At 39.6% G+C, this 26,718-nt stretch overlaps 1 protein-coding gene across 1 annotated transcript in view; it reads left to right on the top strand.

Annotated features, from left to right (window-relative positions):
- The window catches only part of LOC134326693 (adhesion G protein-coupled receptor L3-like), a 537,600-nt gene that overhangs the window by 78,386 nt on the left and 432,496 nt on the right, over positions 1-26,718 (top strand). Inside the window, exon 2 of the mRNA XM_063008876.1 lies at positions 16,070-16,158. The gene's annotated coding sequence lies outside the window, so the exon portion shown is untranslated. The remainder of the gene's footprint in view (positions 1-16,069; positions 16,159-26,718) is intronic.

Here is a 26,718-nt window from a genome sequence, read left to right as displayed (position 1 = left end):
TCATTTCCCACCCAGCAGAACAGTGGCCAGTTTTGGCTTCTGCAGGCCAATTGTGTCCACAGCTGGCCGGAGTTCAGAATCCCAGCACTGGTGTACTAGCAGAATATTCCGCTGCTGGTATTCTTGGTAATAATAAAAAAAAAAAAAAATCACTTATTTATTAATTTATTAACGGTTTAATTTGACCACTGGTTGTAACCTCATGCTTTCTGTCCTTGATGTATCATCATGTGTTTACTGGCACACACACAATGAGTTCAACTTCATTCTTCTGAATCATTTTTTGAATTATTTTTTACATTATTGGTTTCTGACGCCATTATCTGTGCAGTTTTTCACCACTCACATTTCTTTAGAAAGATTATGGATAGGTAATTCTCATTTTCTTCCTTTAGATGAGATAGAAAATGAGAATGACTTTGATGATTGAGTTCAAAGGATTTTAATTGAAATTCACAGTCAATATTACTGTATGAAACTATTCAGCATTTTGTCCTTTTTTTTCAAAAAACCTGCCTTTGCTGTTATGTACTTATGTGCTAAATAATATGTATAAACCCACTGCCAAAAATATGTGGACCTTGTGTTTGTAAGTAGTTCTTTACAGGTATTTTATTAAAAAAGTGAAAAAAAAAAAAAAAAAAAAAAAAAAAATATATATATATATATATATATATATACTGTATATACAGTATATATATATATTGAATGTCAGACTTAAGCATCTTTATTAATATTTGCTGATCTCCACTAATTCATAATTTGATACCTAACCAAAGCCAATTCTTTACAAGCGAGAAGGTGTGGAACGGTTTTCAATGCGCAGTTTTAAGTATTTTAAGAAAATTCACCATCTACAGTCAAAAACATTATTAAAAGATTTCAAGAATCCAGAGAAATCAAATGCATAAACAGGAGAAATTCAGCTCAATTCATCCAGGTTTGAACACATTATCCCTGGATTTCTCTTAGACTGTTAGACCAGTAGTACTGTTAGCATTACCATCTGTTTCATTCCACATATGATAGCATTTTTTGCTATTGCAGCCTCGAAAAAAGATACAGGCTGATATAAATGAGCAATTGCTCACTATCACACAACTTGTGTTTTCACCTGCCTGCAGTTCAGACCTGTCACCCATCGAAAACGTGTAGTGCATCATGAAGCTCTTGAACTGTTCAGCACCTGCACTGTTATATCAAGCGAGAATGGAAAATATGTCACTTTTAGAACCATTACATTTGGTGTCTTCGGTTCCCTAATGATTACAGAACAATGTTCAAAGGAACAGTGAAACATGCTCCTGTCTCAATTATTTTGGAACGTGTTTCTTAGAAATAAAACACTAATCATCTTATCTTTGTACTTTTTAAAAAATCCTTGATGCTTGTTCTTTGTTGTTTGGAATTGGGGTGGCTCTGTCGTCTCACAGTGAGAAGGTAGTGCGTTCATTTCCAGTGGGAGTGTGGAGTTTGCATGTTCTCCCTGTGTTGTGGGTTTCCTCATGCAGTGAGGTTGATTTGAGCTACTAAAAGGTGTGTGTGTGTCTTATATCAACAAAGTATATATACTATGTATATATACTATATAGTAGATACATTGAGCAGGTTTAACATTATGGCCAAATTGTGATGGCTAGACAACTGGGTCAGAGCATCTCCAAAACTGCAGCTCTTGTGGGGTGTTCCTGGTCTGCAGTGGTCAGTATCTATCAAAAGTGGTCCAAGAAAGGAACAGTGGTAAACCGGAGACAGGGTCATGGGCAGCCAAGGCTCATTGATGCACGTGGGGAGCGAAGGCTGGCCCGTGTGGTCCGATCCAACAGATGAGCTACTGTAGCTCAAATTGCTGAAGAAGTTAATGCTGGTTCTGATGGAAAGGTGTCAGAATACACAGTGCATCACAGTTGCAGGGCTGTTTTGGCAACAAAAGGGGGACCAACACAATATTAGGAAGGTGGTCATAATGTTATGCCTTATCGCTGTATATTTATATGATATATATGATTATTAAATATGATTTAATTAACCTAATTTAACAAACTATATTTATTTGTTTTTTAGGATTTTAGCGTCATGTTTTTACACACTTTGGTTACATTCATGACAGGAACGGTAGTTACTCTTTACACAAGAGTTCAATGTCAAACACAGTCATGGACAATTTAGTATCTCCAATTCACCTCACTTGCATGTTTTTGGACTGCGGGAGGAAACTGGAGCTCCAGAGGAAACCCACACAGACATGGGGAGAACATGCAAACACCACACAGAAAGGACCCAGACCGCTCCATCTGGGAATCAAACGCAGGACCATCTTGCTGTGAGGCAACAGTGCTACCCACAGACCTCACCATACTGTATCATGATGTTAATTTATAGCCGTATCAATATAGTATCTTTATCCGGCCCGGTCATAATTCATGGTGTTTTCCACTAGGAAATTTTGTCAAATATGATCTGATTTGTGGATTCCTCATCTTAAAAGCCCTGATTTATTGCTTTAGTGTGTATTTGTGTGTGTGTGTGTGTGTGTGTGTGTGCACCATAATCTCATCCTAATATATCACATCCTGTGTCACCCAGGTCGTCATTTCCATGCATTAGCAGCAGTGTAATGTGAGAGTGTATAATAGATGTGGAGGGAAAAGAGGATGTATGGGGCGAGAGCGGGAACAAGGCGGGCACGACAGTCATTGTAAAACGGGGTCACGCAGTCAAAAGCATTCATCCGGCCGGAATGTTTCTGAAGATTTCCAGGTCATTACATTTCTGTAATGTCATTGAGAACACATTATCGTTTATAAGGTTAAATAAAGCAAATGAATGAACGTTTGTATACATAGCCCTCGCTGACCCTTACTATTTCCTGAACAGCACATATATGACGCAAGAGGTCTCTGCTGGTCAGTCGGGTCAGCACTTTGTTTAAACCAGTCGCCTGTAATTAACTCCATACACAGAGCTAACTGGATTCAGATGATGTCTACAACAGCTACAATAGCTTTGTGCTTACACTTATATTGACTGATAAATGGTTACATTATTTACTTGAGCAGTATTTCTAAAGCCAGCAAAATTTAACATTCAGGGAGCACCGTCTGTCCAGAGATGTCCATTATCAGGCCAGCCTGAATAGACTTTAAATGGCCCGTAAAAGACACTGTCATTTATTTATTGTAAAGCTGTGACTGGGTGATTATTTATCCACCCACTAAGCAATTATTCTGGGACAAATTGATTGTCTGAGATAGTTTTGGAGATGTCAGTTTTATATTGCTGATGTGCCTGTGTATAACTTACTAGATTTCCCAGACTACAATTGGGCAACCAGACACCATCTCATCATGGTATCATGTTGGTTCTAAAAAGCTGAATTTTCCTCACATTTAATTATTTGGGGTTTTTAGTCAGTTTTTTTCACTGCTTTTGTTAGCTACACCAAAATAACCATTCCGTCCAACATAAAACAGACAAAACATTATTATTTTGATTTTTAAAGTATTTTAAATGATTATTATTAAATTATTATTATTATTTTTATTTAATTATTTTATTTAAAAATTATAAATATTTTATAATAATTTTATAATTATTAGTTTAAAAATATAAATATTTTGGCTGCTCAGGTGGTGCAGCGGTAAAAACACATGCTGTTCACCAGAGCTGAGCTCTCGAATACATCGTATCGAATCTCTGCTCTGCCTGCCGGCTGGGATGAGCACCCACATGAACAACGATTGGCCTGTTGTTCAGATAGGGGTGGGATTAAGCTGGATGGGGACTCTCTCAGACTAGAGATGGAGATGGGAAAGGAGTGTGGTAGAGGGTGTGGCTCTCCGTACACAGCGCTGTACTGCACTGCACTCGTGAAGTGTAGGTGATAAGATGTTCGATTGCTGTGCACGTGTCGGAGGGGGCGTGGAGCAGCCTCGTCCTCCACAATCAGGAGAAGGGACCAGCATTAATGAGAGGATGATTGATGGGCAGAAATTGGATGCGCTAAAGTGGGAGAAAAAAAAGGGGGGGGGGGATATATATATATAAATAAATATTTTATAATAATTTTATAATAATTAATAAAAAAAATTAATACACACACAGTGCACACTGTGGGTGGTGCAGTAGTAATTCACACTAGTCCACTACCGCTGGGATCCAGGGATCAATAGCACCTCAGCGGTGCTATTGGCAGAGTTGAGTGTCTGCAGAGGCCCTGTGATGGATCGGCGTCCTGCTCCAAGTAATTCCATGGATGCCAGACCCCCCGCAATCCTGACTAGGATAAAACTGTGAAAAAGAATGAAAATTAAATAAATAAAAGGTTAGTGAGGATTAATAAATAAATGAATAAATACATATGACATGAGATTTAATCCCCAACCAAAATGTTTGCATTTTTTAATTTATTTAATTAATTAATTTATTTTTTATTATGATTTTATTATGAATATATCATTGGTAAGAGCAAAAAATAATTAGTTTTTAACTGGCTGAATTGTTTGCATTTTATTTTGATGTCAGCTGTTAGGTTAATCTGCTGTAGCGATGATGAGCACTGGGCATCTATTCTGGCACGCAGCAATCAGGTTGTGGCCTGTTAGATGACAGAGACAATGCTCTAGTTCCCAGCACATTTTACGCCTGTCCGAGCGCTAACTGCTAAACGTTGATGTGACACAATACATGGTGACCCGCTGACTGGATGCGTGTGTTGGATTCAGACCCAGATTGTTGCCTCTCACCCAGGATTTACACACCTTGGGCATGGATGTTTGGCTTACATTAGTCTGCATTAGCAACTTTGCTCAATTCCAGCGTTCCACTGAGAGTGTAGCAATTGACGCTTTCAGTCAAAGATGGGTCACACAGTGTCTAAATTGTCCCCATCTGATCTGTTTTTTTATACTCCTTGATCGTTTGTGTTGGTAATTAAACCAGACAATACGCATCTTTGTTGCATTAAGAAGGAGGAGACTCTCAATCTGGTTTTACCTCTTTAATACACTATCGATTGTGTGTGTGGAGCTCCTGGCCAGGCTGGTGGCACCGCTGACAGTCAAATCTGTGTCTCTTCAGTGGTTGGCTAGCTCATTAGACTGCATCAGTGATGGATTTCTTTTGTTTTGAAGATAGATGTGGTGTTTGGTTTAGAATTCATAATCAGATATGACAAGAATTGATTTATTTTGGCCAAGGGAAGGATATAACCACAGACCACCGGTCTATCGCTCTGTATCGTTTACTTACCCATCCACACACTCATTTAACTCTGGGGGCAATTTAGATAAACCATTTTATCTAGTACGTGTTTTAGTAGGTGGGAGAAAACCAGAGTATGTGGGACTGTGTTAGCCTAGTGGGTAGAGTTTTGAACTATTGATCAAAAGGTCATTGGTTTAAGTTCCGAGTCTGCTGTGCAGCCACTGTTCGAGCTAGGTCTGTAACACTCTTGGGTAGGGGTGCCATACTATGGCTGACCCTGAGCTCAGAGCCCAGTTTCCAAACAAGCTGGATATATGAAAATAATAAGAAATAATAAAGAAATTGCACTCATTTTTTACTTTTCATAAATATACATATTTATACATACATATACGCACACACACACACACACACACACACACACACACACACACACACACACATATACAGTGGGGGAAATAAGTATTTAATCCCCTGCTGATTTTGTAAGTTTACCCCCTTACAAAGACTTGAACAGTCTATAATTTTTATGGAAGGTTTATTTTAACAGAGAGAGACAGAATATCAACAAAAAATCCAGAAAAAAAAAACAAGCTCCTCATTGACAAGCTCCTCCCGTGTAATTCTGGACTGACCTCACCTTCCTCAGAATCATTCTTACCCCACCAGGTGAGATCTTGCATGGAGCTCCAGAGTGAGGGTGATTGACTGTGATCTTGTATTTCTTCCTTTTTTGAATTATCGCACCAACAGTGGTCTCCTTCTCACCAAGCTTCTTGCTGATGGTCTTGTAGCCCATTCCAGCCTTGTGCAGGTCTACAATCTTGTCCCTGACGTCCTTTGATAGCTCTTTGGTCTTGCCCATGGTGGTCGAGAGATTTGAACGGAAGAAACTGATTCTGTGACAGGAGTCTTTTATACAGGGACAGGACTAATTTGTGTGCCTCATGGGCACATAACCGGTCTGTGGGGGTCAGAATTCTTGCTGGTTGGTAGGGGATCAAATACTTATTTCCCTTAATTAAATACAAATTAATTTATAACTTTTATTTAATGTTTTTTTTCTGGATTTTTTGTTGATATTCTGTCTCTCTCTGTTAAAATAAACCTTCCATAAAAATTATAGACTGTTCAAGTCTTTGTAAGGGGGTAAACTTACAAAATCAGCAGGGGATCAAATACTTATTTCCCCCACTGTATATATATTGTACATGTTTATATGACAAATAAAGGCATTCCATGTACTCTAGATTATTAAATATTAATAAATAACCCACATCTCGGACATCCAAGACATATCCAATCATGTCTATGTAGACGTCCGGCCAGATGATAGCCCCACTACGATTCAAACATGGATCTCATCAGTGGTGGGCCAGCATAATAGACTGCTTCACCACCCGAGCACCGTAAATAATTTTCATAAATGTAAAAATATTATGGTCAGACATAGTGCAGCTGTTTTGATCATTACTAATCTCTGTTCACATATTTTAGGTTATTCTTCTTAAAACTTTCAGGGTTCGAATTTCCAGTGGTGCTATCAGCAACTACATACAGGCTTAATTGGCTATGTCTGTGGAAAATGGCCAAAGCCCCACAGTGGCGATTGACGTCTTGTACATAGAGTTGTACTTTAATATCTGTTCTAGAGTATTTGAAAACCAAGAACCTTTAAATCCTCTGTTTTGGAAATCCCCAGCATGTAGAAAGCCGACCAGTGAACGTCAAGATGATTGTCTAAGTACAAACTGTAGCATCCAGTGGGAGCCGAGCAGATCATCCATCATGTTCGTAGGTAGAGCGGATTTCAGCTTTGAATAATAAATCAGAAGTGATAAGGGATTTAAACGGAACGCTGCTACAAACATAACAGAGAAGATACAATAAAGCAATATGGTTTTGTGCTGCGTAAACACCACTGTAGTGCTTGTAATGCTGTGTAGCAGTTGATTTACTTACAGTGTATCCATCACTGAATGTTTGGCATCTGATGGTTTTGCAAAACATTTAAAAAAGAAAGAAAATATAGAAAGGGAAAATAGCAATGTGAGATCCAGGTAAAAATAGAACCATGTTGGATCATTTGTGATATATTTTTATATATGTTTATATATGAATAGTGAAATTCAGGAGGACATGACGCCAGCGGCTATGTCTTTAGATTGGCCATAATTCTTCTTCTAATATTTAAAGAGTCCTTGCAAATACAGGGTTTTTGGTCTGTTGGTCCTGGATTCTGTAAAGTTGCTTTGAGACCATGTCCATTGTAAAAAGCACTAATAAATTTGACTTGACTACTAAGAACCAAGCTAATTTCTCCCTATTTTCTAACTGTTTAAGCTAGTACCTTGACCAGACAGTAGAAGCTGCTCTTAAACTGACAAAGGAGATACAATCAATTCGGCCTTCCCTCTCTTAGACATGGCCAAATGGGTTTGTTGAGCACACCAGCTAGGTCGGTATCATAGCTGAGACTCTCAAAGCTTAAAACTAGCATCTTAGGTTGATAAACTGAGTGTTGAGTGCCCCATACTTAATGTTTTAATGCTATACTATAGTGCTTTAAATTTAAAATAACGTGGCAATGTGGTGCGCAGCCGGCTCCCCCCCTTGCTTACAGCATTGGCCGTGTGATGCAGTGCGCCCACAGCTTAAACATTAATAAGGGTTAAACCGGGTTTAATGGTTGGAATAGGGTGGGGAGCATTTATGTAAATAGTTGTGTTTGTTATGATGTGACTTATTGGTGCATTTTGTGTTCATACTTATATTGAATTTGTAAGTTACCATTTTCGTTACATGTGTTGTGTTCGTTGGCTTATTTGTTGTGTTCACTTGTTTACCATAGTGGAAGGGATCTGCTGTGTATAAATCTGGATGTTTTTTTATGCCCTTGTAATTCACACAAACACCTCTCTATTTCATCGGTGCTCCCCTTAGGGGTCGCCGGTGGATCATAATCCTCATTATTGATTTGGCACAGTTTTTATGCCGGATGCCCTTCCTGACACAACCCTCTCGATTTATCCGGGCTTGGGACCGGCACTACAATGCACTGGTTTATGCATCCTAGCGGGTGGGTACCTATAGGACAATTCAGTGTCTCCAATTAGCCTGGCTGCATGTTTTTGGACTGTGGGAGGAAACCAGAGCTCCCGGAGGAAACCCACACAGACACGGGAAGAACATGCAAACTCCGCACAGAAAGGACCCGGACCGCCCCACCTGGGGATCGAACCCAGGACCTTCTTGCTGTGAGGCGACAGTGCTACCCACAGACCTCACCATACTGTATCATGATGCCCATAATTCACACAAGAGAAATTGCAAATAAGTGCACCTCCTACAGTCAAAGAGCAGAAATGTTTCCGTATGTCTTGCCAACTAAACATACGAAGACTTATAGTATCACAGTTTTGTGTTTAGATGTCTGGCTAGTCTTGATAATATGTATAAACTTATTTAAGAAGTGAAAAGAAAAGCTAGCAGCGATGTCAGTTACTCAAAATCATTCTATATTATTTGGCTTACATGATCTAGCAGACCCTACACAAGTCAGCAGTCACATCGAATTATAGGTTTAAACATCTGTTGATGTCTTGTGGATGGTTGTGACATCACTTGAGTTCCAAAACAGAAACTGCAATCGATAAGTATCATGCTCAAGACATGAGCAGTCGAAATATATTTAGAGCTTTTCAAACGTGGCATGCTACATCTAATTGTTGTCCTGACTTGAAGTCTTTGCTCATATTCACTGTTTACGAAATTCTTACATAAGAAATATGCACTGCTGAAGACTTTGTAGCTTTCAGTAGGATCGCAGAGAAACCCAGCATGCTAATATGTTGCCTCCACTGAGCTGATGTAACTCAGCAGAAACCTGCTTGCATTCCTCTTCCCTTCCTACAGTTTGTGTATCCTCAGCACAGCGAGCTGGAGTATGAAACTCACTGCCGTCATAATGTCATAAAAATCCTTTCAAGTCTTTATGAAGAAAGAGATGTGCTTGCTTTACCCATTATCCATTTGTAGCAGTTATCTTTACTCTGCAAACCCTGGATTGTGTGCTGGATCACTTGGTATCAGATATGATGAAGTTCCTAATGAGCTATTGCAGAGAAATCAGTTCTTAGTGAGACCAAGGTTGTTTTCAATCTTGGTTCAAATACTTGAGTCTGTGACCCAAATGGATTCTGAGCTTGAACGAAAAGGGGCATTTTAGGGTTGTTTTCACACATACCACTATCTGACAGATCAGTCAGGGAATCTGTGCAGACTGCAGAATTCATCTAAAAAGCGGTATGCTTCAATGCCGGCTTATTTCACCAGTCTGTAAACCAATCTTGGATCAGAGTTCTTTGTTTGCTTTAGTTTAGTATTGATAATGAAAAGTCCAGGTAAGGCACTCGAGTGGCGCAAGGGTCGAATGCTCTGTTCCATCACAAAGATCAAAGTTTGACTCTGAGCTGTGCTATCGACCAGCCTGGTTCTTACATGGATACTCGATTGACAGTGTGTCCGAAAGGGTGAGGAACAAGGATCAAACAAGACTGACTTATCACTGCTAAAACTGGGGTCTCTGCTGGCTGGTTGAGGTGCCTGGTTGATCACTGATGGCATTATGTGGCTTTCTGTATGTGGTACCAATTCTAACAGGTGAAAAGAAGCGGTCGATGGCAGTGTGAGTGTAGGAGGGGCTGTGTGAAGGTCAACAGCCTTTGTAAGTAAGGTTGAAATACCTCAAAGACGGTATTATGAGTAGAAAGGAGTTTTATTCTAGTCTACAGAGATGTATCACACTAACAAATCTCACAGAGTAACTCAGAGAATGTGATAAGAAGGAAAAAAATAATCACCCTTTATAATCCCATCAGTGACCTTGTAGGACAATAAAAGATTATACCGTTAACAGAGATTTCTAAGCTAGAACACAGAAACTGGTCTACACCAGCAAGAACTGGGTTTTGGAGATAATTAATATATGTAGTGTAAATGAACATTTTTCTGTCACGTAAGTCAGAGGTGGGGGGCGGTAGCAATACAAGCAAGGTTGCAAATTGAATATGACTAAATGAAGGGGGTGTAAAAACGGGAAAAATAGAGTAATATAAAAGTAATTAAAAACAAGAAAAGTCCAAGTATGAGCAGGTTCATGTCATTTTATGGTGCTGCCAATGACAGTTTGTGGTATAAGCAGCGTAGGCAGCGACCCAGGGTGAAATATGGAAAGGGACTGCATGTGCAGCACATACAGATCTACTGGAATGCATTATTCTAGTAAGGTTTCATTTTCATAACCTATATAAAAAGTCTATAGTGGATTACATCATCAAGTTGCCACCCTTGGCTGGGTTTTCTCTAAATAGCAGTCTTGGTCAGAAACCAGTTCTCTGATTACAGATGTTTAGATTCGACAGTCGACTCCAAAGCTTCGTCTGACATTGATCCAAGTCTGCGTCTAAACAGCACGAGATCAGAATCTTGCGTGAAGCAGCTCACGCTGGGTGAAAAGGTTGTGTAGTATTCTGATGTGTTTTGGAGTAAAAGATGTACACAGATTGCTTTGTGTAGTTTCTGAGACATCTGAAAGTCAAGAAAGTCATCGAAAATTCTAACTATATATTGTGTATAAGTGTCAAAGCAGCAACAGCAGCTTCACTTTCATATTGTAATAATTGTGAGGAGGTGGCGGGGTGAAGCACATATTAGATCAGCTTTGCTCTATATATATTTACAGACTGCTAGACATGCAGGTTTATATTTGAATTTATAGTTTTCTGATTTTTTACATTTTGTAGTCATTGTATATATTTTTTCTTTTTGTATTTATGACTTTTCAGGGTTTTTTCCCTTACCTTTTCTTTCCTTCCCTTCCTAGTTGAATTTTCCTTCCCTCCCTCCTTCCTTCTTTTCTTCTTTCATTTTCTTTCCTTCCTTCCCATCTTCCCTCCCTTTTTCCTTGCTTCCATCCATACATCTATCCATCCATCTTTCCTCTTCTCTCCTCTCCTTTCCTTCCATCTTTCCGTCCATCTTTCCTCCCCTCCTTCCTTCCCTTCCTCCTTCCTTCTTTCCTTCCTGCTTTCCTTGCTTCCATCCATCCATCATTTCCTTTCCTCTCTTCTCCTCTCCTTTCATCTTTCTGTTCTTCTTCACTCCCCTCCTTGCTTCTTTTCCTCCTTCTTTCTTTCCATCCATCCATCTTTCATCCGTTTTCGTTCATCTTCACTCCCCTCCTTGCTTCTTACCTTACTTCCATCCACCCATCCATCTTTCCTTTCATCTTTCCTTTTCCTTTTTTCATCCATCCATCCATTCACCCATCTTTACTTTCCTCTTCTCTCCTCTCCTTTTCTTCCATCTTTCCGTCCATCTTCCCTCCCTCCTTCCTTCTTTTCTTCTTTTCTTTTCTTTCATTTTCTTTCCTTCCTTCCCATCTTCCCTCCCTTTTTCCTTGCTTCCATCCATACATCTATCCATCCATCTTTCCTCTTCTCTCCTCTCCTTTTCTTCCATCTTTCCGTCCATCTTCCCCCCCTCCTTCCTTCTTTCCTTCCTTCTTTCCTTGCTTCTTTCCTTGCTTCCATCCATCCATCTTTCCTCTCTTTTCCTATCCTTCCATCTTTCCGCTCATCTTTCCTCCCCTCCTTGCTTCTCTTCTTCCTTCTTTCATTTTCTTTCCTTCCTTCCCATCTTCCATCTTCCCCCCTTCTTTCCTTGCTTCCATCCATTCATCCATCCATCCATCCATCTTGCCTTTCCTTACATCTTCCCTTCCTCCCTCCTTCTTTCCTTGCTTCCATCCATCCATCCATCCACCCATCCATCTTTCCTCTCTTTTCCTATCGTTCCATCTTTCCGTTCATCTTCCCTCCCCTCCTTGCTTCCCTTCCTCCTTCCTACTTTCCATCCATCCATCCATCTTTCCTTTCCTTCCATCTTTCCGTCCATCTTTCCTCTCCTCTCCTTTCATCTTCCCTTCCTCCCTCCTTCTTTCCTTGCTTCCATCCACCCATCCATCCATCTTTCTTTTCCTTTCCTTTCCTTCCATCCATCTTTCCTCTCCTCTTCTTTCATCTTCCCTTCCTCCCTTCTTCTTCCCTTGCTTCCATCCATCCGTCCATCCAGCCATCCATCTATCTTTCCTTTCCTTTCCCCTTTCCTTCACTTCCTATTTTAATTTAATTTAGTTTAGTTTTTGTTCATTTTTCATCACATCACATTAGTATTTGCTGAAGAACAGAGTAAAACATTAATTATTAACATTGATGATGTTGATGTGGGTGTAAGTTATTGTTCTAATGTCCTGGTAGGACCATATCATTCTCATTAGCAACATTAGCATTAATTTCACAATGGGATAAGATGCTGAAACTGTCTCAAGGCTTGGCAGCACTGAGGAAACTGTGGGTAACTGTTGTGTTTTTCATGTGGGTGACTGTCAGTGCGAGTTAGTTTAATTATTTGAGCTTTGGAAGAATTATTCATCATGAAACAGTCCACTTAGTGTGGTTAAGTGTCTCGTCATTCCGACTGTAATTAAATTCAACCTTTCTGTGATCAGGAAACCATTTGGAGTGTAGAAGAAAACCTGAAGTGTGTGTGAGAGTGAGAAGCATTTATTATTTGGTTTATTCAGTTTTAGCATGGCTTTGTTCTGATCAGGGTTGTGGTGGGTCTGGTTTCTCCGTAATCAGTGGGCCCAAGCAGTAAATTACCTTGGACTGGATAGCAATCTTTTACTGGCACACAGCTAAGGACACAGCCTATCATGTCTGTATGTCTGTAGACACCCGACTGGCCAATAGCACCACTCTAGCTGCAACAGCTGCATCAAAAATTCAAGATGAGAAAAGAGAGTGTGGTAAATCAGAAGGAGAGAATGATGGATCATGAGAATGCTAATGGTGCCAAAACAGGCTGTTTAGCATCGAGTGCTAATGCTACTGAGAGCAGAGACTCTCAGAGCTCTCATTCAGCCTCTTAAACACTCATGTGACCTTGAGTCTCATACATTATTACACACTCATGTACACGTACATGCGAACACCAGAGTGTCTTGCTCATACAGGCCGTCTGCCACATGGTTCGCAAAATGCACTCCAGTGGAGATATTAACAGGGAAACAGGTGCAATAATGGTGGTGTAGTTTTAGGGTAATCGAACCCCTAAAGAAATTGAAAATCACCACCATTATTATTATTTACATTTATGGGATTAGCAGATGCCTTTATTCGAAGCAGCTTGCAATTGTGCAAGAAATTGAGGGTTAAGGGCCCCGCTCAGGGGCCCAACATTGGCAACTTAATGGTAAAAAGTAGAAAGCCAGCAAAGGTAAATTAGTAAGAAGATAAAATTGTTGTACCAACACAGAATAAAGGGTAGACCTATAACTGACAATACTTTAATACTGACAGTACTTACTCTTATTCCAGGTTAAAATACATGTGAGATAAAATACCTGCCAGGTATTCTGACTTGATACTTCTATTAACATCTAACTATACCACTGTGAAATAAGCAAAAGGAAAAAAGACAACACGCTTAAATGTAATAAGCCCACCTGCTGTGGAGATTGGCTGGGGAACTCGCTTATGGAATCAGGTCCTTTTGCCTTGCCAAATATGGCCGGCAGAGGAGGCATAGAGGCACAGATAACTGATCTGGTTTTCTATTGCTTCATGACACCAGCATACTACAAAGGAACTTCCCAGCTGTAATGGGGGAAACGCCTCTGGGGCAGCTCGTTCATCCAGGGCGGGTATCTTGTGATAACTGAAAAAGTGCTGAGACCCTTTTCTGGAGTAGGCCCCACATTTGGATCTGCTTGCCTCCAGTTTGTGGGATGGGGTGGCGCTCAAGCCACTTATGCCAATCGTACACTGTCGTGCCAGACTTGTTCTGAGTTTCCTATCTTAACTTTTCCCAAGAACTTGGCTGTTGCAGGTGCTCTGAGTAGCCTGCCACATACACTATATGTACCAAAGTATAGGGACACGCCTTCAAATTTTTTAATTTATGTATTTCAGCCTCAACAATTGCTAACAGGTATAATAAATCAATTATATGGCTCCAACCTTGCAACAACACTTTAGGAAGGGAAAGTCTGTAAGACAGCAAATGTAGAAGATTCTAGACGTGCTGGAAGAAATGAATATTTTTTCATTAAGTTTAAAAGTATAACAATATTTTTATTAGGATTATAAACTGGTGAAAAAAAATACTCAAACTCCATTGAAACACAACTCAAACTCAAACAATGTCAAAGATAGATCATTAGACACTCAACTAAAAAAGAAGTGTAATTGTTAGTAATTAAGTAGGTCTATTATATTTTTATTTATATTTTTTTTTAGAAAAGAGTCTGTGGCCCATGTTTGCATATTTTTTTATGTTGTTTTGACTTACTTTTAGACATAGTGTACATTGTAAAGGTGGGTTTTATTTTTGCGAGTACCTTGTCTATCCACTTTCTTCGCTGCAGTTGTATTTGTGTATTTTTTTGTTACTTTGGTTGTTTGAATTATTTTATTTGCTTTTATTTCCCCTTTTCTTTCATTATATATGTGGGTGCGTGACATGACATGATTTTATCGTAAAATATTTATAATTTAAAAAATATTCATAAAGATGTTTTTTTTCCTTCAAAAAGCTTGTGTCAGTAATGCAAAATGCAATGTTTTATATAACGGTTTTACTTTGAGATGGAAGATTAATGGTTAAATAGTAGTTTTTATTTATTTATTTATTTTTATTTTTATTTATTTTTATTATTATTTTTTGCAAGGTAACAAGGTTGCAAAATCAGTAAGTTGGAACTGGTTATAAATGCTTTTGCCATTATTGTATACATGTTTAATTTAACAGTATAAGGTTTTAAAATGCACAAGACTCCTACAATAATAATCACAGTAAATTAAGTGTTGTTTTGTTTGTTTGTTTATTAGGATTTTAATGTCATGTTTTTACACTTTTGGTTACATTCATGACAGGAAACGGTAGTTTATCTTCACACAAGGTTCATCAGTTCACAAGGTTATATCAAACACAGTCATGGACAATTTAGTGTCTCCAATTTACCTCACTTGCATGTTTTTGGACTGTGGGAGGAAACCGGAGCTCCCGGAGTAAACCCACGCGGACACGAGGAGAACATGCAAACTCCACACAGAAATGACCCAGACCGCCCCACCTGGGGATCGAACCCAGGACCTTCTTGCTGTGAGGCGACAGTGCTACCCACTTAGCCACCGTGTTGCCCTTAAGTGTTGTAATGACAATGTTGACCACACAAGTTCTGTTAGCACTTTAGAGGCCAAAGTTCAAAACACCCACGTGGCTCTGCAGAGAGATATCATTGCAGATGGCACAGTGGGCGGAAGTTGTCATAAAGTTAGCAATTAAAAAGTATTTTTATTTAAGGTATGATAGCCTTTTATTATCCCACAGGGGGAAATTTGCAATGTTACATCAGATTATAAGAATGTGAAAATACAAGTGTCTACAATTATAATGTAAGAATATATAAAGGATATATTTAAAAACTACAAAAAATAAACAGACTTTTAATAAATAGGGTTTTAGATTTTTTAATTATTACTGTTTGAAATTGGTCTTTTATTAAATTCCTATTAAAATCTATAGCTGGACCACCAATCACAGCACAATATTTTTTCTAGCGATAACTGAGGGACACAAAGGGGCTTCTTTAATTCAGACACAAATTGAATTCAGCGGGTTAGGATTTGGGGCCTTAAGGACCCTGATGGTTCATCTCTGGTGTTAAGCATGGTGACTGTTGAATGTTTGTTAAAAATGACTTCACTAATATGGTTCTACTTTTGATCTCTTGTTGCAGTGGATTGTGGGAACGACGTTGATGTAACACACACTGTGATGTGCTTGAGCTCAACACACCTGTAGCCCAGCAGAGGAACACAGACACAGGTAAGAAGGCCATCCCGAATCCGTATTGCTCTCAGCCCGTGTGCACTTTTCATATCTAAGTGTTGATTTGACGTATTCCCAGCAATGTGATTGAGTTTTTACGTAAAACCTGTGTGAATTTATGATGCTGCTCATAAAACGCTGCCTTTCCTTATTACACCTCCCCCTCCCGGTGAGACATTTTTCAGTCGGTAACCACAATAACACGTGTCTGTGCTGAGTAACCGCGCGCGGCGCATGTTTTCGTTTTCCTCCTCCATGCAAATGGTTTCAGAGCAGCCATGCAAAGGAGCAGCTGCTGCTCTCTGTTTCTGACTCTCTGCCTCTTTTCTCTTTCTCGTTCCTCATCGTTTTGTCTTTCTTGTGCCCTCGTCTAATTTTTCACACCGCTGAAACAGATGAGTGAATTCAATTACTCGGCTCTCAGTCTCTGTTTCTCTCCTCTGTTCTTTGCTACACTTTGTGTTTTTTTATTCTGCCCCTACACCAACAGTTGCAGTATGCTAAAGTTAATAATCATGCAGCCATAGCTGCAACAACATCATGCTAGTTTCTGCCCCTAAAGTAAGTCATTAGGATGACCCTGTTCTGTAAGATTCTGATATTTTTGTAATCTGACGTATTTATTTAAATACATTCATAATATATTATGAAAAAATATATATCATGAAATATATACCATATAGAGAAAATATTTCAATACTGTCTATGTTTTGTCTGTGTCTGCACTGTATGTGCTTCTGAGTGTCTGTGCTTTTGTACTGCCTCTGTACTGTCTGTGCTTCTTCACTGTTTTTGCTTATGTACTCTATCTGTACTGTCTGTGCTTCTGTGTGTCTGTACTGTCTGTGCTTATGTGTGTCTGTACTGTATGTGCTTCTGTGTGTCTGTGCTTTTGTACTGCCTCTGTACTGTCTGTGCTTCTGTACTGCCTCTGTACTGTCTGTGCTTCTTCACTGTTTTTGCTTATGTACTCTCTCTGTACTGTCTGTGCTTCTGTGTGTCTGTACTGTCTGTGCTTCTGTGTGTCTGTACTGTATGTGCTTCTGTGTGTCTGTGCTTTTGTACTGCCTCTGTACTGTCTGTGCTTCTGTACTGCCTCTGTACTGTCTGTGCTTCTTCACTGTTTTTGCTTATGTACTCTCTCTGTACTGTCTGTGCTTCTGTGTGTATGTACTGTATGTGCTTCTGTGTGTCTGTGCTTTTGTACTGCCTCTGTACTGTCTGTGCTTCTGTAGTGTCTCTATACTGTCTGTGCTTCTTCACTGTTTTTGCTTATGTACTCTCTCTGTACTTTATGTGCTTCTGTGTCTGTACTGCCTGTGCTTCTGTGTCTGTGCTTTTGTACTGCCTCTATACTCTCTGTGCTTTTGTACTGCCTTTGTACTGCCTCTGTACTGTCTGTGCTTCTTCACTGTTTTTGCTTATGTACTCTCTCTGTACTGTCTGTCTGTCTGTACTGTCTGTGCTTCTGTGTGTCTGTGCTTTTGTAGTCTCTGTACTGTCTGTGCTTCTGTGTGTCTGTACTGTATGTGCTTCTGTGTCTGTACTGTATATGCTTCTGTGTGACTGTGCTTTTGTACTGCCTTTGTGCTGTGTGCGTCTATACTGTCTGTGCTTCTGTACTCTTTGTATGGTTTGTGCTTCTGTACTCTTTCTGTACTGTCTGTGATTCTGTACTCTATACTGTCTGTGCTTCTGTACTGTGTGCTTTTATACTGTCTGTGCTTCTGTACTCTCTCTTTAGTGTCTGTACTTCTGTACTCTCTCTGTACTGTTTGTGCTTCTGTACTGTCTGTACTTCTGTACTCTCTCTGTACTGTTTGTGCTTCTGTACTGTCTGTGCTTCTGTACTCTCTCTGTACTGTTTGTGCTTTTGTATTCTGTCTGTTTTTCTCTACTCTCTGTACGGTCTGTGTTTTTGTACTCTGTGTGCTTTTGTACTCTATCTGTACTCTATGTGCTTTTGTACTCTGCGTGCTTTTGTACTCTCTCTGTACTCTATGTGCTTTTGTACTCTCTCTGTACTCTATGTGCTTTTGTACTCTCTGTACTCTGTGTGCTTTTGTACTCTCTCTGTACTCTATGTGCTTTTGTACTCTCTGTACTCTATGTGCTTTTGTACTCTCTGTACTCTGTGTGCTTTTGTACTCTCTCTGTACTGTCTGTGCTTCTGTACTCTCTCTACACCGGCTTTGCTGTAGTACTGTTTGTACTGTCTATGCTTCTGCACTGTTCATGTACAGTCAGTATTGTATTTGCGTCACTGTCCAGTACGTGCACGTCATGATCAGACTGTGGATTAGTGATGAAAGGTGTCACATTAATTTCAGTCTGAGGACTTTATTCAGTGGTGGTTCAGTAATGCAGCATGACGTGGAATTAAGACCTTTAGTCACTGATCATTCTCAAAATAATGACACGTCACTTCACTATAACACTAATGGAGCAAATTAGACCACACACACACAAACACACACACAACGTAACTCAACTCATAGGAAGCTTTACTGGCATGACAAATAAGGACATTCGTATTGCCAAAGCTCAGTTACATAGAAAAATAACAATAAGAAAGAACAAATATATACAAAATAGTTACAGATGCATAAAAATAAAATAGAATAAAATAATATTAAACACAGTGCAAATAGTAACAACAAAAATAGTAACATTGACAGTAATGATGTAGAATTTTTATAAGAATAAAAATTAGTGTACATGCGTGCACGTGTGTATACCATCAAACATACACACACCAGTGTTTTTTTAATACTACCAGCACATGTACAACCGAAGTTAAATAATGAATTAAATGAGTCCAATTTATTATTAAATATTTAATTTAATAAAGAAAGGACATTAACAATAGCTCAAACTCACTCACTGTCTTAACCGCTTATCCAATTGGGGGGGGGGGGGGGATACCAGTCCATCGCAGGGCAGACACACACACACACACACACACACACACACACACACACACACACACACACACACACACACACACACACACACACACACACACACACACACACACACACACACACGGGGAGAACATGCAAACTCCACACGGAAAGGACCTGGACCACCCTGCCTGGGGATCGAACCCATGACCTTCTTGCTGTGAGGCAACAGTGCTACCCACTGAGCCACCGTGCCGCCCCAAAAGCTCAATCTATAACATTGAAAATTATTTAACCAAAACTAAAACAAAGAACTAACAATCAGCACAAATTCTATCTAAAGGAAACTAGTTGTAAAAAATAAAATAATATACACTATTATTAAAGAAAAAAATATTTGGTTTTGCTTAAACCATATTTATCATTTATATTAAGCAAGATATTATTTAAATTGACTTTTACTTAAGCAACAAAAGCTGAAGACTAAAATGTATCTAAGCACATTTCAATTTTTACTACACAACTAAAAACAAAATACAAATAAAAACTTAAAAATGACCTCAATGCAAAATCTACTGCAAATAGCTAAAGCAACAACAAAATAAAATACAAATAAAAAAAATACAGTAAAAAAAGCTCAAATACAGTCACCTTAAACATGTGTTTTTGTTCTAAAATGAATATCACGATTACAGGCTACAGAAGCGGGTCAGAGCTGATATATAGTGTTGTCCGCGGATTGTAGCTTGGTAAGGAAGCAGCAGGCAGATGTAAATAAACTGATTTGATTGAGAAAGAGAACCTGTTTACTTTGTGGCTTGAGTTTGTGCTTTGTTTAACAAAAAATGGCTTTTTGATTACAACTGGAGGGTGCTGATGTTTGCAGTAACACAATGACTGAAACTGTGAGTGGCAAGAGCCTCTTAAGTGCCTTGTAGGTGCTTCAGACAGGAATGTGTTCATGCGTGTTTTCATTTGCGTAAATATTCTTATATACAGTGTCGTATTATTATTTTTTTCTCAGCGTATGCTGATTGTGTGTTGCCATGTCCGCTAGATATATTGTGGAAAGTAGGGCTGGCTCGATACCACTTTTTTATGTCTAATACCGCAAATACTGCAAATTGAGTATCTGCCGATACCGATACCAATCCGATACCGTCATTTCTCCTCTCAAACAACTAAGCAGCAAAAATACATGTCTCAATGCACCATGGTTAAAGTAGCTATCTAAATAACAATGCTCAGACTGTGTAACAAATATTCTAAAGGAATAAATACAGAACCTACAACATCACACTTATGCACAACTGCTGTTTTTATTTTCACTTTTACACACAGAACATTTAGCAGCATTTTTGGCTTGTTTAACAGCACCGTACAAACATTTAAAATAATATTTGAAGTGCAACTTTATTTGTATTTAACAAATAAATTATAATTTCAATATAAAATTCTAGATCTGTCAACTTTCAAGTCTACACCTTGAAGAGGCAGTAAAAAAATATTATAAAATAAATAATTAAATATATTATTTATAAACAATAAAAATGAAACCATTAATATTGAGAAAAAAAAATGAACAAATGTATATATCTTGTCCCGGCTTGGAGATCTCACACATCCTCAACCATTAATCCATGGGTGTGTTCGAAAACCTAGGGAGCTGCCTTGCTGTCTACATAGGCAGCTGCCTCAGTAGAGAGGTTTAGCATTTAGCATCTTGCCATTAAAACCAATGGATTGAGGTAGCACAGAATGCTAACATGTCAATATAGCCTCCGTTCATGTACCCATAACGGTTACATTTCCTGACAAGCCCGAACTTGCAAATAAAAACACTCGGTACAAGTTTATACAAGTTAAAAATCAGTTATATTTTATTTACGTTTGAAAGTAACCCGACCCGCAATGAATGCTGGGATTGCCTTGATCACTAAGGCAGCGGCTGATGCTCACTCGTTCTTGAGCCAAAATAACATTGAAATATTAAGATGCCTCAGTAGTGAGGATATTAAGGCATCTAGGATTTCGAACAGCCTCCTTCTCGGGAGCGCGCACAGGATGACGTAAAATGCTGCTTATGTAGAGAGCTCACTAGCTTTTCGAACACACCCCATTAGTGTTATGAAATAAAACAAACTACACTGTTTCCTGTTTTCCTCTTCAAAATCCAGCAGGGTTTTTTTAATAAGCGCGGTTGGTTTTTAATCATCTAAAAACGTGACAGAAATTTAACAAAAAATCTCAACTAAGCACTGCGTCAATTCTAATTGGTCCATCGCGTTTAATTGACATCCACATCTTCCAATTGTAGACACTTTATACGACATGCCGTAAAACAGTGTTTTTAGATGTAGCAGTAGTCTTTTTAAAATGCTAAACGTTTAAGTAAATCAGTGTGTTTTAATTTCTGAATGGCCTTATTTACAGTGTATCACAAAAGTGAGTACACCCCTCACATTTCTGCAAATATTTCATTATATCTTTTCATGGGACAACACTATAGACATGAAACTTGGATATAACTTAGAGTAGTCAGTGTACAGCTTGTATAGCAGTGTAGATTTACTGTCTTCTGAAAATAACTCAACACACAGCCATTAATGTCTAAATAGCTGGCAACATAAGTGAGTACACCCCACAGTGAACATGTCCAAATTGTGCCCAAATGTGTCGTTGTCCCTCCCTGGTGTCATGTGTCAAGGTCCCAGGTGTAAATGGGGAGCAGGGCTGTTAAATTTGGTGTTTTTGGTGCAATTCTCTCATACTGGCCACTGGATATTCAACATGGCACCTCATGGCAAAGAACTCTCTGAGGATGTGAGAAATAGAATTGTTGCTCTCCACAAAGATGGCCTGGGCTATAAGAAGATTGCTAACACCCTGAAACTGAGCTACAGCATGGTGGCCAAGGTCATACAGCGGTTTTCCAGGACAGGTTCCACTCGGAACAGGCTTCGCCAGGGTCGACCAAAGAAGTTGAGTCCACGTGTTCGGCGTCATATCCAGAAATTGGCTTTAAAAAATAGACACATGAGTGCTGCCAGCATTGCTGCAGAGGTTGAAGACGTGGGAGGTCAGCCTGTCAGTGCTCAGACCATATGCCGCACACTGCATCAACTCAGTCTGCATGGTCGTCATCCCAGAAGGAAGCTGATGCACAAGAAAGCCAGCAAACAGTTTGCTGAAGACAAGCAGTCCAAGAACATGGATTACTGGAATGCCCTGAGGTCTGACGAGACCAAGATAAACTTGTTTGGCTCAGATGGTGTCCAGCATGTGTGGCCGCGCCCTGGTGAGAAGTACCAAGACAACTGTATCTTGCCTACAGTCAAGCATGGTGGTGGTAGCATCATGGTCTTGGGCTGCATGAGTGTTGCTGGCACTGGGGAGCTGCGGTTCATTGAGGGAAACATGAATTCCAACATGTACTGTGACATTCTGAAACAGAGCATGATCCCCTCCCTTCGAAAACTGGGCCTCATGGCAGTTTTCCAACAGGATAACGACCCCAAACACAACCTCCAAGATGACAACTGCCTTGCTGAGGAAGCTGAAGGTAAAGGTGATGGACTAAACCCAATTGAGCACCTGTGGCGCATCCTCAAGTGGAAGGTGGAGGAGTTCAAGGTGTCTAACATCCACCAGCTCCGTGATGTCATCATGGAGGAGTGGAAGAGGATTCCAGTAGCAACCTGTGCAGCTCTGGGGAACTCCATGCCCAGGAGGGTTAAGGCAGTGCTGGATAATAATGGTGGTCACACAAAATATTGACACTTTGGGCACAATTTGGACATGTTCACTGTGGGGTGTACTCACTTATGTTGCCAGCTATTTAGACATTAATGGCTGTGTGTTGAGTCATTTTCAGAAGACAGTAAATCTACACTGCTATACAAGCTGTACGCTGACTACTCTAAGTTATATCCAAGTTTCATGTCTATAGTGTTGTCCCATGAAAAGATATAATAAAATATTTGCAGAAATGTGAGGGGTGTACTCACTTTTGTGATACACTGTACATTAAGTGTTATTTACATTAAGCAACAGTATCAGATCGGATTATTTCTTTCCGATATCCGATCCAGTGATTTGGGCCAATATCGTACCGATACCGATACTGAGTATCAGATCGGTGCCAGCCCTAGTGGAAATATTGTATTACTACTTATACCTGAATTAAGATTTTACATACTGTACACATACAGTATATACATATATTATTTATCTAATAACCAGTATTATATACATTATTTATCCAATTTTTGGAACTAGTAAAAAATAATAATAAAACATGGAATGGAATAAAAAAGTGCCAGTGCATTACATGGCATCGCGTGCATCACTCACACCAGTTTCGCTCAATTTACATATTGTAAACATTTCAAGCATTTTGTGTGAATACGTCTTTTTGTTATCGTTTGAAGTGATTATCTGATTATCTGTAATCACTCCTGCACTAATAATCGCTTTAAAGGAAGTGTGTATGTGAGTATGAGTGTCGGTAAGTGTGTAGAAATCAAGAAGCGAACCGAGTGACTGCTGACTTGTATGTGCTTCTCCCAGTAGGAGGCTTTTCATGGGGGTGTGTATGTGTGTATGTGTCTGAACATGAGTGTGATTGCGCTGTGTTTATCTGTACGTGTTCCCTGCTTGTGCGGGATCCACCCTCTCCCACACATGAACGCACACCTTCTTATTGCAGTATATACTTAAGCCTGGATTATGATTTTTCCCAGCATTACTTACTTTGTAATGGGTGCAGTTTACAAAACTTACCACAATACAAAAATAATATCAAAATTTTTTGAGTGGGCTTGTTTAGCTAGTTGTCTGCAATTCTTTGCATGTTTGCAACATGTTAATCAGTAATAAGCTAAATAAACTGAACTAAGATGTCTGGACTCATGGCCAGCAATGACTCAGAATAGACCTTTTGTTGTGCCTCAGCATCACACTGGCCTTAAACCTGTAATGGTCTCACCACTAAAATAATGTCTTGCACTTCTTAGTTTCTTGGGACTATACCAACAACAAACAATTCATATTTTTTCTAGTGCACACAGTATTTGTAATGAGCCTCTACCAGCAGATGATGCAATATTTCATGGATGATTTTTCCCTGCTAGCTTCAAGTTGACATGTAACTTAGAAAGGCTGTTTTCTTAAAACTCAATTTATTTGAGTCTAACACATCAACCAAGGAGTAGATATGGCCCAAACAAGATTATTTAAATACAGCTTATTTTTACCCAAGTGTTTAGACTCAAATTAGGCTCAACCAATTATAGGGTTAATGCATTCCTTAGATTGCTTTATTTTATTAAATATATATTAGGCAGCAAATGAACAGTCAGTTCTTGAAGTGTATGTATTAAAACCAGAGAAATGTGCATGAGTAAATATCTTAAGGGACTTTGACTGGGTAAGAATGGGTGTTGTGGGCTGTTCCTGGCATGTAGTGTATAATACCTACCACTGTGATCCAAAAGCATCCATCCTTATTAAGCATGTGAGCATCAGAACTGGACCATGGAGCAATAGAAGAAGGTGCTCTGGTCTGATAAATCACATTCTCTCTTTACATCATGTGGAGGCCGGCTGCATGGGCGTTGCTTATCGGGGAAAAGGTGGCACCAGGATGCACTATGGGAAGAAAGCAAGATCGACAAAGACAATGTGATTGTTGAGGACCAAGTGCACCCCTTAATGGGAACAGTGTTATGTAATCTAAATGGCCACTTTCAGCAGGATAATGCCTGTTTCTACACTGCAAAGAATAAGAACATGACAAATGATCAAGGCTTGTTTTGTTTGCTTTGGCCTTTAAATTCCCCAGATCTCAATCTGATCAAGCATCTGTGGAACGTGCTGGACAAACAAGTCTGATCCATGGAGGCCTGCTGCTAACGTCTTTGTTCCAGATACCACGAGTCGTGTTTACCCTACGTTCAGACCGGCAGCGATTTTTCACCTCTTGTCGCCCAAGTTGCTTGTTGTTTATCACCCTGTGTCCACACCGGAGGTGTCATCATCACCTGTGGGCATTTGGTTGCAATGACTTAATACGTTAGCAAAAAAAATTGACCAGACCGAGTGGTCGATCAAATCTTTGAGGAACAAACCATGATATACACTTTCACCTAGAGCGAATTAATGCTCAGAGGGGCGCAGGTGAAGAACCCTCAAGAGAAACTGACGCTGACATCTGCTTGCCATATTTGGCAATGCAGAAGGACATGATTCTGTAACCGAGCCCTCCAGCCGAGCTCAGTGCAGACATCCCAAGTCTCCCGGAAGTTCCAGGAGTCTCCTGCATATACAAAGCGGCTCCCTGATGACCGCAAGTCAGATAAAATCTCCCGGAATCTAGAACGAGCGGCCAAGAGCGCACACACACACACACGCAAGCGACAGACTTTTTCCCCCGATCGCGTATTAAATCCGTTATCTAATATACAATCTAGCGCACTGTGTAGGGAACATAAATCCGTTATCTGATAGACAATTTAGTGCACAATGTAGGGAACATAATTAATTATGTAATACACTATCTAGTGCACTATGTAAGGAACACAAATCATCATCTAGTTATACTTTCTATTGCACTATGTAGTGAACATGAATGCGTTATCTAATACACAACCTAGTGCACTGTGTAGGGAACATAAACCAATTGTCTAATTCACTATCTAGTGCACTATGTAGGGAACATAAATTCTTGTCTAATATACAATCTAGTGCACTATGTAGGGAACTTAAATCTATTATCTTTCACACTATCTAGTGCACTATGTAGTACACATTAATGTGTTTGTAACACGAACAGTTAGCTTAGTAGCTCAGTTAGCAGCTCCTAAAAGTTCTGTTATCACCCATATCCTTTGGTGTGTGCGAGAGGTTTTTTAGCTTTTTTTTTTTTTTTTGGGCTTGGGGGGTCGGGGTCGAGGTCCGGGGGTACCTCCCTGAAATGAGTGTTTGCAACTTGGGATGTCTGTCAATGGCAGGTGAGATTGCTAAAGTCAGGTGTCTACATACTTTTGGTTATTTAGTGTATTTAGTGTGTGTTGACTATAGAGTGTCTGAGTAAGGATGAACACTCACCCACACACACACACACACACACACACACACACACAATACAATTGGATCTAATAATGCTAAGTAGGTGGGCGTTACAAGCTGTCACTCTATATACTCAACCAATAGCAAATGTAATTAAATAATGGTGTAAAAATAATAAAATATTGCACATGCTGTCGTGGGTGAGTTATGTGCAACATATTGATTGTTGTGATGATTATTATTGCGGTTGCTTCCTGCTCTTTGAACCCTAACCGACACAAACACACACACACTCACACACAACTCATTATGCACATTATTTCCGGTGCCTCAGGCCACTGGTTGGCCACAATCTGTCAGTTAGGCAAATTTTTGCTCAGAAATCCCTCCACCCTGCCTAAAACCTCTACACTCCCTAATACACCACAGTGTCACCCTCTTTATTTCCCTCTCACATTTCCCTCAAATGTCTTTTTCCTGCTCTGCTTAGCTTTGCTGAACCCATAGCAAACGCCCTCTATTCTGCACTCGTCCTGCACCTCCGAAAGTCGCCTGTATGTGTGTTAGGCATCAGGAGACTATCTGA

This window comes from Trichomycterus rosablanca, chromosome 14 (assembly GCF_030014385.1).
Source record: "Trichomycterus rosablanca isolate fTriRos1 chromosome 14, fTriRos1.hap1, whole genome shotgun sequence".
Taxonomy (NCBI): domain Eukaryota; kingdom Metazoa; phylum Chordata; class Actinopteri; order Siluriformes; family Trichomycteridae; genus Trichomycterus; species Trichomycterus rosablanca.
This window is presented reverse-complemented; position numbering and strand designations above follow the sequence as displayed.